The following is a 12,416-nucleotide window of genomic DNA, read 5'->3' on the forward strand; positions in this document are numbered from 1 at the left end:
ATTATACACCAAAGTTCCTAGGTTGTCTTAAATTAATAGTATATATCTTTCTGTTTACATTTATGGGCATCACAAGTTCTTCAGATTCATTTTCTTAAAGTGTCTTTCAGAGTCACTATTACTTCATTATGATGGAGTAATATGAATTACTTCATACCTCAAGTGCTGCTCATGACACTATGAATATTTAGAGCACCTTCTGTGGTAGCTCTCTTAATGCACAGCATGGTGGGAGCTGCCTGCTGTTGTCAGGACACTTTTATGACTGCAGAGTGAAAGAACTGCAGGGGCTATGCTTGGAAGTCAGTTCAACACACCACCATTAGCTGAAAACCATCTGCAGCATCTACAGATGCTTGGATCTGACTTATCCTGTTGCTGCCAAAGTGTTGCAACCCTATCTAAAGGAATGTCAAAAGGTGGTGACTTCCTATCAGAAAGATTTATTATCAAGATGTCTACTGATACGATACCTCAGTTCTGAAAATAAATAAATTTTAAAAAGAAACAAAACAGTTTTTGCTCATATCTACAGAAATATGTGCTACTGTTATTCATTCAATGCATATTATATTGTCCATTCTAGACTTTGGTTTTGTCTAATTTTTTATAGTCTAGTAAGGTTCTTCTATTTCTACTTTACTGTTCTTTGTGGAAGGATGGATTGTGAGAGAATAGAGATAGTGCTGAAGGCAATCTCTTCCCAGAGGGCTTGCAGCTGTAATAATTACCAAAGAGTAGGAACAGCCCTGCTCTTAATAAGTTACAGCTGTGTCCAATAAGGATGGGTGTTAAAAAAGAGTGGGTTAGGTGGTCTAGTTGGAGTTAGTTGTGCTGCTTTGAGGAGTAAGCATCAGGTGGTTGTGCTGGGGACAGTAAGGCTTAATATGTGCTGCTAGGTACAGAAAGGGTTAGGTGTTTGTGATATGGGCAGGAAGAAGTCAGCCAGCTCAGCTGTGCAGAAGAAAAAGAGAATTCTCTGTAGGAACTCACAGACAGAAGGTATGAAAGTTTTACAGTAGTTTAACAAACTGGTGATGGCAGTCAGTTTCCGTCCATTGTTGATTGCTGTAAAGCACTGATGCCAACAATCGATGGCCTGTATGGGGATGGATCCTGACAGTTTGGGACATGTATTCTGTTTTTAAATTCAGACATTGTTAATCTGATCTATGATTTTTTGAAAAATTTTAAACAAATTTTGCTTTGGAGATTTTTTGAATTCCAAAACAAATTCTAGTAAATGTATGAGTATAAAGGAAAGCCTAATGCTAAAGTGTTAAAGACAATGCCTATTTCTTGTCATTAGTTTGCTTGGCTTTTAATTAGGAAGGTTTTGAAGATTAACAGGTCCTGAAGTCTATTTTTTTTACATGTAGATGGTCCTTTCTATCTAGTAATGTTTCTTCATATTAGACTAATAATGTTAATTCATATTAGACTAATAGTTATGTGATTTTAATGTTTTGATTCTTTTTAGCTGTTCAGAGAGCTTCCAAAATAAATTACATGAGTTTCCATTTTCAATGACTGGAGAAAGGAGAAAATCAAAGTAGCAACCTGCCCAGGTACTCAGGGGTTCAGTCCAGCTGGTTTTGACTACTTATGGACCATGTCTGTGATGTCATTTTTGCATGTTCCAGGAACTGAATTCAGTTTTCTCTATCACAGGTGAGAGATGACTTAGAAACGTTTCGTGTTGGCATATCTAACTTGTAATGCACATCAACACATAATTAAATAAAAAATGAGTTTTAAATCCTTTTGCATTTAGCCTTTCTAGCTTACACCATGCTTATGTCTTGTACAACTTAGTCACAAAACAAATTCCACCTAGGGAATTCCTCCCTTGTTTTTCAGTTAGTAGTCACTGTTTAGCACCTGTTAATGCAAAAGTGTTGAATTTGGAGACCATCCAAAAGAACCATCACTCTCTGGTGAGTTATTCTTGATCTCCTACAACAAAGACATGGCTCATATGAGGCTGTACTTAAGAATGGTACTGGAACCACAAGTGACTTTGACACTTTTAGCAATGAAGAAAGAACAATGGAGCAGATTGTCCTAAAAATATTCACAACTAACTTAAAACCAGATTCAAATGTGAGTAGGTAGAAGTACTCCATTATGAACATAGTAATCTTCCTAGAGGAAGAAGTCAGGATAATTTGTCATAACTCACCCACACCCTTTGTGAAGTCTTTTTGAGGAAGACCAGCTAGCATCATTAAACCTAAGACTAGAGAAACATTGTTAGAGTGAGAATAATATACAGGAAATGGTAGGAAAGACCTAAATATTATTGGAAAAGAACAATTTTAAATGCATTATCATGGATAATTCCCTGTACTGGTTACATAATTTTGACTATCAGTGTTAAATTTAATTTAACTGGACTAACAAGAACTGCTTGCTGTATTTTATTTAGACTTTTAAAACATTAACTGCATTACCAATAAATTCTTGGCTCTGCACACAGTCTGTGTTCCCCTGTGCTTGTAACAAGAATTTGAGAGTGACGGTAACCATCTGCAAAGTGTTGACCATATGGCAGATATGGGAAGTGACCTCCTTGTAATACTGTCGGGAATCTTCCCGACAGCAAGATTTGAAACAATACAAAGTCCCTATAGGTAGTTGATCTCTACCAGCTTTTGTGTGCTGATACCTAGGACAAAAAAATGACTAATGTGAAAGCTTCTGCAACTTTCCAGATTGTTTTCTTACACTGTGCTGAAACTCTGACAGGTTTATTGTCGGAAGTGGCATGGAAGTATGCAACATGCTGTTGTGAAGGATGGCACTGAGTGGAGAAAAGTAGCTTTGTATTGGAAGACGCTTTCAAGCTGGAGAAACAAAATTACCTGTATTGTCTGTTGGGTAGCTATGAGTGTGTACAGCTGATCAGCTTCCCTGTCAAAAATATGTAAGCTTCTTCCTGGACAGAGCTTGGGAATACGCATCCCTGCAGGTATGATAAGGAGACTAGAGTACTGGAATAAAACAGTGAAATAACTTCATAATACAGATGCAGTCTGTGACTCATAAAATGCTGACAGTTAGTCAAACATAAGTTAATACTATGTCAAAATTTATAGCAAGAGAAACTTTTAAAATTTTATGAAATTCTGAATGACTAATTTTCTAAATAAAAATGAATTTTTCTCAAAAAAAAAAACCACTATGATAATTTTTTTATTAGGATGGAATATCTATGAGATTAAAAAATAATAAACCAAAAGAGCCAAATAACACCTTTCCTGATCAACTAAGCTCCATGCTTCCTTTGCTATTAATGGATAAGTGGGCTTGAAACACTGAACTGTGACTTTTCTATCCTGCTAGAGAAATGTCAGGAAAATTATCAATGGATTTCACTTAGCTCTTCTTCTGCCCTCTGTAGATTCATTTAAGAAGTACCTATATTTCACCGCTCAATAGTACATTGTCTGCAGGGCCTGACAACTAATAACTTGCAGGATGCTTCAACATCTGTGAGTCCTTGCCTCACAGATGTTCTTTTAGCTACATGAAAGAAATCCCTTGTCACCTCTCTCCATGCAATTCCAATTCTCAACTAATTATGAGTTTGTGTATAGTGATGATCACTCCCATGTGTCACTGAAGGAATTATGAATAAAAATTTTATGCAAATGAAACTCTGCTTGTGTCTCCACCAGGAGATGGAAGCAGAGGGTATTTTTTTTCCATTTGGATGCATGTACTTTGTGGGTTCTCAATGAACCTTTTCTGTAGAAGTATGCACATATGACTGTTCTTTGTGTTCATCTAAGATTTGCAATAAAGACCACCTTAATCTAGAATGCTAACTTTAAACATAGATATTTTTTCAACTAATGCAATCTTATAGCAGAAGAAGGAAATCATACCTGTGAGTTTAAGCATCCTGACAAGAGGTTACTTTTTTTTCTCAGTTTTTTTCTCAAATTCCTGGGAGTATAAAGTCTTAATATTTCAGACTACCTTTATTTTATTGAAAAAAGAAAGGTACTGGACTCATACTTCTATTACCTAAAGAATTTCTGAATTGCAAAAAGATAAGGCCCCTTTTTCCCATGCCTACTTCTCTGTGAGTTGTTAACCCTTATTAAATACTTAACTGAGAATATCTCAATTAAATAATTTTGTTTTAACATGAGAAAATAGTGAGAGAAAATTCACCCAGAAAGATTAATCAAATAATAAAGGGGAAATGTTGGAATTTTTTTCTTCATCACCACTTCCTGAAAACACAAAATATCACTGTAAGACATTTTAATAAAAATATGACTCCTTAATTAATGAAATTCCTGTCTCAATTTCTTAAGGGCTGAATTTTTCCTCTTGGGAATCTAGTGCCACATCCTCTTGAGACATTCACAGAAAAAATGTAGAGCCAGGGAAATAAAGCAAAAAAGCTCACACTCAAAAATAGTATATAGTTGCCAGTAACAACAACTTGGATATTCAATCAGAATATCATAGACAAAGTCAAACCTGACCAGATAATATTAAACATAGCTGGAAACACAAGCTGGTAAAAGTAGATGGAATACAGAAATGTTTATTTCTGTAGTATTATCTGATTAAGGACATTGTCAAATGGAACTCTAATGCAAAGAAGAAAGCCATAGACAAAATATACAGAGATAAAAATGAACTTCCAGTATGGAGGCAAAGACAAGAAAGTGACCTGGTCAGTAGCAGCATTAATGAATGGACCATTACCAAGAAGGAAGCAAAGGAGGACTTTGCAAACCTGAGGGACTGCTTGAGGGTGTCAGTGGGACTGTGTGATGAAAGAAGCAAATCAGAGAGCTGAGGGGGAAACACATGGAAAAGGCTACAAGAGGCCTGTCATGTGTAAAATGGAATTGGTCAATATGGTCATCCTGTGTCTGATCCACAGTCTAGCCTACATTCTTGTAGCTTCTTCTTAAGCCTCTGCATAGCATCATTCTCCATCCTGTGTGAGTGTGCGCTGCCAGGATAAAGTGCCAGCTCCTTTAAGGACTCTGTGTGTGAGCAAAAGCTGGTGCCAGGGGCTGGAGTCAGATGGAGGGTGTGTGTGCCTCTGGCCTGTGTCAGAGAGAGTGTGAAGCCTTGAAGCTAGCTACTGGAGGAAGTGGAGGTGGGTAGCCTCCAGCAACAGGGTAGGAATGGTACATGTCCCAGAAAACAGATAATGGGGTCACTGGTGTGATTGAGGATCTCAGTGCTGGCTGCTGTAGCAGGTCCATGTGCTGGGTGTTGGCTGCTGGAGCTCCAAGGACGTTTATCTTACCTGGAGTGCTTGAGCTGTCCATAGACATTTGCTAGAAAACCTCCAGCTGAACCAGCAAGCAAGCAGGAGAGCCTCAGGCTGGGCCACAGGTGCCAGGTGGGCAGAGGATTCAGACAAGCCACGATTGTGCGGTGCCCGTGGGATGAGTGTGCAAGTGCTGTGTGTGTGCAGCCAGCAGCAAGGTGGATTAGAAGGTGAGGAGAGCCATGAGTAAGGGGGCTGGGATGAAGGCAGGGCTGCCAGACAGAGCAGCTGTGTAAGTACTCAGGGGAGCCACAGATATGCCTGTGCATCCAGGGAGTTTTATGTGTATGCCTGCATCAGTGAAATCCAGCCTCTGCCAGGGCTCGATTTGGCTGTCTGTGTTTTTATTTTTGAGAGCCCTGCAAGCAGGTGCTGTTGAAGGCATTGCCTTGTCTGACAGCCTGTGTGGCTGGCTGTGCCACTGTCCTGCACGTGTGTGACTGTGTGTGTCTCTGGGATATGTACTGAACTTCACTTTGGGCTCTGCCTGCAAACAGGAAAGTGGCAACCGTGTTCTTCAGCCTGGGCAAAACCTTGGGTCACTGAGGAAATGGGCTCCAGTGGCTGTCAGAAGAGAGTCCTGAAATGGTTCTGTTGGAGGCAGCCTTGTGCCTAACATCCTTTAACAAAAAGTATTAGAGCAACTCTAGATTGATGTTATAATACTCTTCTTTGTTTATATGAACACATTTATCTGAATGAGAAAAACTGAGACATGTTAGTAAAGTCTTCCATCTCATGTCTTGTTGTTTCTGGAGGAATTTAGGTCACCATAATGCTTTGATACTCTTTATGAGACCTGAGTACATCATTAACTTCACCAATTTATTTGCATGGATTTTTCAATGACCATGAACTTCAAAAGACATTTAGGAAAAGATAAAATGGTCTCAGTTCTACTAGCCATTCTTAAAGTGGCACCATGAATCAAGATGAACTGGGGAACTGTTATCAGGAATGCTCTTATGTATATACAATTTCTTCAGGAGGTAAGGGTAAATTATTTTAGATATAATAATTTATTTAATAAAGATGTATCTTTGTAATTTTATGTAAGAAAAAAATGTGACACAGATAACTGCCGCGCCACAACAGATAACCACTTTAAATATTACTCACAAAAACTAATTTTGAAGTATGTCTGCTAATTTGTGACTTATTTATTTATCATTTACTGCTGCTCCTAAGTCATTAATAAATCATCTGGTATGAGTTTAATTTTCTAAAAATCTGCAAATATTCTGTTCATAAGATGTTCACGAATACCTTATTGTATCATCATATTGGGCAAAAGAAAAAAATTACTTGTGAGAAACTAAATAATCACCTTTTTCAAGTCATACATGAAAATAACTCCACTGTAAAATTGCTTTCAAATACTTGCATTGATACTCAATAAAGTTAATTTTCCAGAATCTTTCCTACAAATTACAACCAGAGCATGGAAATATTTTGCAATAAAAAAACCTGGAAGTATTCTGAATCCTCACAATACAGTGATCTGTTTCCTGCCATTTCCTAGAAAAGCAGGCAGAATTTTTACTGTGACAACTTCCCAATGAGTCATACAGAATTTGGATAGCTGATACAGTCACATAAATTTCACTCATTCATTTAAAAACTGTTTGTTATACCCAGCAGAGAAAAGCTGGTTTCATATGGACTTATCTTGCATAATGATTTTAAGATTTACTGTCACATTTTTCACCCATGCTTTGTTACATTATCATCACAATGGATAACCACAGATACAGGGTTTTTTTATAAAGAAGTTTATAGCAGATGTTATTTGAATACAAAAATTGAAATTAATACAAACCACATATGGGCAATTATCTACACATTTTTAAAAGGCACATTTCATTAATTTCTGAAGCTTTGCCAATTCTTAGAGGATTGAATATTACTCCTCCTGTTTATCAGATAGAGAGACACATAATTCTTCAATACTGTCATTCTTAGGTTTTGCTATCATTCCACAGTAAGAGCAAAATGCAGGATGGTCCTACAATATTGATTTTCCAGTGGAAGATCAGTACCAAACAACAAAGGGTGAAATGGAGCAGTGCTGATGGCCACAAAAATGTTCCATTAAATTGTGAAGAGAGTGAAGGTAAAACTACCTCTAACAACCTTTCTAAAACAGCAAATCTAATCCTAGGTGGTAGTTGGATCAAAGTGACTTTTACACTCTGTCCTCTGATTCTTCCTTGCAAACACCTTTTCCTGATGGTATGGAAGTGAAGCTATAACAAAGAACAAGAGAGAGGAGGCTTAAGAAAAAGCTTTGGCAATAGGAAACTGCAGAAATGTAATCTCCTTGATATTTTAAGAGGGTCTTCACTCAATAACTGTGAACAAGAATAAGAAAATACTTTTATTTATAGCTCAACATAGTCACTGATGTTAATATTGCTTTTGACCAATACCATATACTGTCAAATCATATCATGATAGTAAGTCTTTCTTCTATGATCATCAGTAAACCGGATGCTGTTGCAGTTTTAATTAGTACTTTTTTTCTTAGTAGGTACTCAGTTCAAAACTTGATAAACACAAGAGATTATTATGCTAGTACATTGTTTAGTATTGGAACTTTTTCTTCCCAATGATAAAATGAGTAAACTTCTATTTTCTGACCATAAAATCATTGTTTATATGTCAAATACAAATTGAAAATTACTTTTCTGATTACATACCTATCTACTTAAATGATTTTTTTTTATCCTAGCTGTTTTCCTGAATTATTTCTTTGACTGATTTAGGAACTGCTCAAATTACACCTACAATGTTTCCTAGATGTTTTGAAATTTAGTTGAATTTTTTTTTTGTAAAGTCAATGTAGAAAGTAACATTTTTTACATTAGTCAAATTTAATGTAATTTACATCTAATTTTTTCTAATATGTTGAGATCCATTGAATCTGAAAGAGTATTTTACTTCCAGAAGTGTCACTTTCTGTTGTTCTTCTAGCACAGTAGAATTTATATCTAATAGATCATTGCATCTTTTATCCCTGTTTTCTAAAGTATAAACAATCAAGGAAAAGACAAGTACAGTAGAGAAACTGTATCTCTAGGACTTACTCTACCAGAGATTCATTTTACTCCAAATTTGGTGGCTTTGTGAACAGTGCAGGAGTATTTGGAAATAGAGGACCCTGGAAGGAAAGGGAAAAAACGCTGTTCTCTGATAATTGTACATATTCTGTTTAGTGAGCAAGGTATTGCCTTCCACTGTACCCCTTCATGAGCTCAGGAGTGATGTAGCACTCCCTTTCTGTGAAAGGGATAGTAATTTCACCTCTTACAGCAGATCTATTCTATGCTTTTGCAATTTAAATTATTAGTAGTTTGACTGATTTTTATAATGTAGCAAGTAGATTTTTTTCTCTTTAGGTGAAATTTCCCTATGGGAATTATGCACAGATTGATTCTAGTACTCATAGTTAAAGAGTTCTTTACCATTAGTGATGAATTTCATTAAAAAACTCATTAAAATATAAATATTAACATTATGTACTTGTAGTCTGAAAATATATTTTTTTCCAGTGAGTATGAACCTGGGGTTAGACTGATGTCTTAGAAGTCTTATACTTCAACAGAGTCCATCGCATTTTTACTATGTTTTCTTCATCCCAGCTCTAAAAGTTGTTTTACCATCTTTTTTTCTTTATTGTCCTCCTAGCATAAGATTAATCATAAAGTGAGAACTTTCAATTATTTTTAAAATAGCTGCAATTTTATTTTACTGATTTGACAGGAAACATAATGTCTGTATTTTCTGATAAAACCTTTGCATATTTTGGATTTCCTTGTAGGTCTGGTGTTTCCAGTGTTTTTATAGATAATGCTTGCAATGGCTGGAAGTTCAAAAGTGTGCTCTTCATTTGTAAATACAGTCATGAATTTTAATGAGCTGTTAGCCTAACTAGGTAAAGTAGTGCATGAGAGACAATGTTGATACTTGTTCTGTGTAAATCCCAGACGCAATATATTCATTCATTAGTGCGTGAGTTTATGCCAAAAAATTATGAATGTTTTGATTATCTCATATTTGTTTGCTCAGCTGTAAGCTTTGTTAAGGTTTTACTTTAGGAAGGCCTTTTTTCCCCTCAAATATAGAATTATTTTTTTTTAAATAGTTCTAACTCAAATTGTTCTTGCAACTGTAGCAATAACAATAATGAGAACTAATAAAAGTCCCAATCAAAATTTCTCTATAAATCACAGCCTACCTTGATAATTTTTGGAAGATAGAATTTCTTACTAGATCTGACTGGGATAGAGTCAAATTACTTCATAGCAGCCCATAGCAGTCTGTGCTATGAATTCCTGTCTAAAACACTGTAGATAACACACCAGTGATTTTTGACTATTACTGAACAGTACCTGCACAGTGTCAAGTTTTTCTCCCTCCCTTCCTTCATCTTCATTTCCTCTGCCTGGTGCCCCACTGAGTAGGCTGAGGATTGGCAGGAGCTTGGGAGCATTAAAGCCAGGGCAGCAGTTCCAAACTGACCGATGGGATATTCCATACCATATGATGCTGTGCTTGGGAATAAATGCTCAGGAAACGAGAGAGGAAAGGGACATGTTACTGATTGTAGCATTTGTCTTCCCAAGCAACTGTAATATATGGCTCTGCTTTCCAGGATGCAGATGGACATCTGCCTACTGATGAGATGTAGTGAATGAATTCCTGTTTTGAAGTAATTTATTTTCTTTTCCCTTTAGCTTTCATGCACAGCCTTTGTTTTTTCTATTAAACTGTCATTTTGTCTATCCATTAGTCTTCTTATCTTTCTATTTTCTCTCTGTTCTGTGGAGAAGAGACTAAGAAAAAGGCTGTATGGGTGTTGCCTGAGGTCATCACACTACAAATTTGAAAAATAATATTTCCTACTCTGCAGCTTTTTAAGAAGTTATATTCTCTCTGTCACATTGCAGTGTATGCTGTTAAAGTTATTGCATTTCATCTGTGAACTGAGAGATTTCCATATAGACAACTTAATCTTTCCTTTGCTTCCCATCAAATTTAAAGTGCATGTCACTTGATCCAGAACTGAGAAAAATATGAACAGTTGTGAACTAGTGTGTTTGAAATTTGACTCTGCGTTTTGCAATTCAATTAATAGAATGTATTGATACTCTTCCTCTAAATAAAAAAATAATTTAAAAACAAACAAACAAAACCACTAAAAAAACCTAAAAACATACAAAAGAGGCTTTTTAAATTTTCTTTTCTTTGTATATTTAAGCACAGGTGTTCTCTAGCCAATATAGAGTTTTAGATAAACTGAACAAGAAAAAGCTGTGCTTCTAGGGAGATTTTAACTGCAGCAGGAAAGTCTGTAGTCTGTTCATCTCTTGCTGCATCAGCTTAATGTGAGTGAAGTATTTCTGGGATGAATGACTTCTGTAATGGGAATTTTCTAACAACTTTATAAGCTTAATTCTTCATTCACAGTGCACAACCTAGATTCTGACATCACAACATCATAATATAACTAGTGATATATCACAGTGTCGTGGTTTGACACGGAAAAATAATTTTTCCCCGGAAGGAAGAGGTCAATTTAGATATTGACCAATTGAAAGTAGACACGCCTCTGAGAACACAGAGGGGTTGAAAGCAGAATTCCCAGGGGAACTCGCTCTCTTTGGTTCCGGTCAGCGTGCAGTGCAGACCTTCCCCCGCCCAGCCACGAGCTGGGTGGGGGAGGGGAAGCCCCCATGGCCTGAAAGGTAGGCCCCAAGGGTGGAGGGACTGGAACCGGGCTGGCCCCTGCAGATGGAAGGGTGGAAGAAATCTGGGATGTCTCCATTTCCCCCCCCAGAGTTCCTCTCCCGAGAGGGAGAGAGAAAGCCACAAGGAAGGAGGAGCGGGGGGAGCTGCTGCAAGGTGCCCAGTTGTGTGGGAGTTGCTGGATGTCCGGGCATCGAGCCATCCTGGGAGTTCGGACTTTTAACCCTTCCTTGAGAAATGAAAGCTTTGTGAATTTTCCTTTCCCCTCCTCGGTTTGAAAGAGAGGAAGAGGGACACCTTGGACCCTGGGATGGGATGTTGGAAGGAGGAATTCTGGATGGGAGGGGGACAAGGAGTGGCTTTTGGCTGGACTTTTCCGTGTTAGCCACAACCTGAACCAAATCTTCTCCGTCAAGAGGGACTGTGTTTTGGGAGGATGCCAGTGAGTCAAGAGACCTGCTTCAGCTGAGAAAAAGACAAAAGTGGAGTGAACAGAGAAAAGGTTAGGGGGTTTGTGGTGGCGCCCCCTTGCCCTGGAAAGGAAAGAGAAGAGAAGAAGATCTCTGTTCTTGAGCCCTCGGCCCCAGGGGAAAATGGGGGGGACTGTGGTCCCAAACAATGAAAAACTGAACTGTTGTTTTCTCTCCTCTTGGCAGGGCATCCTTGAAAGGAAAAATCCTAAAGGCAGTGACCATCCATGCATTGGTGGTGAGAGCACTGTGCATGGAAAGGAGAAGGGTCACCATGGCAAACTTTTTCTCCGGGCGGTGCCATGTGTGACATGGAAACACAGGATTGTGGAGCTGTGTTTCTTGGGGGGGTCTGTGGCACAGGAGAGACTCTGTTCCCTCGATGGACTGAGTATCGATTGTTTGGAGGGTGGAAACCTGATTGGGGTCCAGATTGTGTCTCGCTGTGGTTTGTTGGAGTTGGGTGGTGGAGGGGAGGAATGTTTTGCAAGGTTTTCATTTGGATCTTTGTGTGGTTTTTTTTTCCCTTCTTTAGTTTTCTCTTTTCTTTTGTAGTGGTAGTTTAATAAAGTTTTTTTCCTGTTATTAAGCTTGGGCCTGCTTTGCTCTATTCTAGATTCCACTTCACAGCATTCAAGGTAGGGATCACATTTTCATGGGGGCACTGGCCTTGTGCCAGTGTCAAACCATGACACACAGGTTTTTCAGAACTCTGGTTGGTTATAAAGACTCAGGTTCTTTCATATTCAGCTAAAATAGATTCCATGTTGGTCAGAAATGTGAAGAACACTGCTTTTTGGTCTGCAATCCCAAATATAATGTCTGTGGTAAGAAAGAAAACCCACGTGCTGTAAGTATTCTAGGCTGACAGTATATGTGATCTAATCCAG

At 37.8% G+C, this 12,416-nt stretch overlaps 1 long non-coding RNA gene across 1 annotated transcript; it reads left to right on the forward strand.

The window, feature by feature from the left end:
* Positions 1-10,902: 10,902 nt before the first annotated feature.
* Positions 10,903-12,111, forward strand: LOC144246322 (uncharacterized). The gene is made up of 2 exons (XR_013340009.1): positions 10,903-11,055; positions 11,148-12,111. It is a non-coding gene; the product is annotated as an uncharacterized LOC144246322 (long non-coding RNA).
* Positions 12,112-12,416: the final 305 nt, after the last annotated feature.

Source organism: Lonchura striata, chromosome 5, assembly GCF_046129695.1.
Source record: "Lonchura striata isolate bLonStr1 chromosome 5, bLonStr1.mat, whole genome shotgun sequence".
NCBI lineage: Eukaryota > Metazoa > Chordata > Aves > Passeriformes > Estrildidae > Lonchura > Lonchura striata.